Below are 2,569 nucleotides of genomic sequence, written 5' to 3'. Positions count from 1 at the left end.
AGGAGGGCTCCAGTGGAAAGCTGTGAGTAGATGAAGCCCATGAGTAGTAGGGCCGTGGTGCCGCAGCCTGGGCGCTTCTCAGAGAAAAGTGAGACAAGGTGCCTTGCAGGGCTTTTCCAGACTCTGGGAGGGCATGTTTGCCTCTGGGAGCAAGCCTAAGATCCTGGCAGATTTCCCACTGGGAGACTGTTAGGAAATGTCAGGCTTGCCTGAGTGACGCGGCTCCCTTGGTGGTGTCTGGTGGGAGGGCCGCTGACCACCGTCTGCCCTGGCTGTTCCCAGTGCTAGCGCTGGTTCACCGCTGCAGGGGCCCCTCCTCGTCTCCCAAGCCGTCTTCCTCAGGAAGCCCTGGCTGGCCCTAGGGACTGCAGCCGAGGAGTTGGAGGCGCCTTATTGCTGCAGACAGCGGGGGCTGCTAGAAGAACCACCTTTACCTCACGGCTGTCTGTCCTCAGCTCCTGGCTGCCTGCAGCGCTGCGTAGCCTGGAGGGAAGACTGAGACTCGCCTTGTCACTAGTTTGGACTCTACAGCCTGAAGCAGATGAGGAAAGACATCGGTAAGTGCGGTACCGCCAACAGAGACCTCTCCAGCGCATCCCAGGACCCTCAGCCCTTCAGGATGGGAGATTGCTCTCTTCCCCAGCCCAGGAGTGGTATTCAGCATGCTTCAGGTGGGTGTTTGGCTTACGGATTTGTTATCATGCAGATCACCTTAAACAAACCCAGCAGCATTGCACAGGTTAGCTGACGGGGATAGAGAAGCATTTTATACAGAAAGGCATAAAGAACCCGAGTCTGAGCTGGCCTTTTCTAGTGTCCAGTGGGTGCCTCTGCCTGCATGGCGCAGGAACTGTCCTGTCCCCTGCCATGCCATGCTGCCTGAAGGCCAGGAGACGTTGTGGTGGATCCGTTTCCCTTCCAGCTGCGGGAGGGGGCAGCTCTCCCAGCAGAGTGGCTGAGCAGCCCCTGCCTTGGGCACTGATGACACTGGCTGTGTTGACCAGCCCAAAGTGGGTTTGAGACAAGCTTGGGACAGCAGAGTTTTTTAAACCAGCATGGCCAAATCCAGGAGAAGATGCTGTATGTAGTGCATAACTGTGCCTTTGCTGGCCGAGGGGACTACTGGCCCAACCTGCACTTGCGGATTAGACATGTCCTCCTGGTCTGGCGGTCCCTTCCCACCACAGAGGTTTGTGCAGTTGCGCCCAAGCTCCTTTCAGGCCAAATCCACAGCTCACTTAAGCAGTTTCAGTGCTAACTCCTTGCATAGCCTGGCTCAGAGGAAAGTGGCACACAGCTGGGTGTGTGGTGCACATGGGGACCTTTGCAGCCAGGAGATGATATGTTGATAGCAAAATCCTCAGCTCAGAAAACATCTCCTTCCTTCCTGCAAACATAAAAGGACAGCATTAAGGTTGAACTTTCTGACCTCCAAGTTCTTGACTTCTGTTCTCACATTACAGCAGCAGCAAATCCTGTTGCATGGAGCAGAAATCTATCTGTGTTATGCACTATTTCAAACTCTTCTCCACATAAACTGTTCCAGACTCGATCAGAAACAAGGCTGTTTACTAACAACAGAACTGGGAAACTTCTTTAGTATTGTTGGGTTTTTTCCCCAGTTTTTTAGTTTTCATATTGAGCTGCTGAAGCTTAAGTCTGTCAGTTAACAGTGTTTCTAGTTTTCAATGTGTTTTACTTCACAGTATTTCCCTTTGCCTGATTTCCTCTCTATCTCTGAAATACCTCGGTATGTAGAGTGTGCTCTGCCTTCTTGTCAAGAAAGGTTTTCCTCTTGACTTGGGATGAGGTTAGAAGGACAGGCAATGGCACACTCATTTTCCCAAATAAGCAGAGGGTATTAAACAGCAAACGGCCAATGGCAACGTTTTTTTCTAGCATTCATACCAACACTTCTATTCAAAGGGGTTGAATCCTGCTTCCATTTATGCTGATGCAAATCTAGAATAATAAAGTTCTTGACAGTTTTATAGCATTGCATATTTTATTATTACAAATGGCATAACTAGAATTGAATATATGGTATTAGTTTGATCATTGTATCCTGTAGTTCTCACTTGCTGTGATTACAGCATCTTTTAGACATTTTAATGTCTTTTTAATGTGTTTTAGACATTAAACTCCCTGAGGCAAGGACTCCACTGTAAGCACAGCACCAAGTGTAATGGACCCCAATGTTAGGAAGACCCTTATGTGCTGCCTCAGTAGCAAAGGACCTAAAGCGGGGTTGGAGAAGGTTTGGAAGGCACTTCCAGGTGCCACAACAGCTCATTGGCTTTTGCTTTGAAGATCTCTTCTGAGCTTTCCCTCCACCTCCGTTCAGGCAGAACGAAACTCTGCTTGTTTTTCAGATTGCTGTCGCTCAAAAGTTGCATCTCCAGGACCAAATAAGTTAGCATAGCTCAAGACTTTGAGAAAAATGGTTTCTACAGAGAGCATTGCCACGGTGAGGTGGATTTTTGCAAAGCTATCGCCCACTTCACATGCTGATTTATCAGACAAATGTGTTGTCATAGCAAGTGACAAGGTCACACCGACCAATTTGATT

This window comes from Nipponia nippon, unplaced genomic scaffold, assembly GCF_047370975.1.
Source record: "Nipponia nippon isolate SJK-2023a ecotype South Korea unplaced genomic scaffold, ASM4737097v1 scaffold_4, whole genome shotgun sequence".
NCBI classification, from domain to species: Eukaryota; Metazoa; Chordata; class Aves; order Pelecaniformes; family Threskiornithidae; genus Nipponia; species Nipponia nippon.
Note: the sequence above shows the minus strand (reverse complement) of the source record.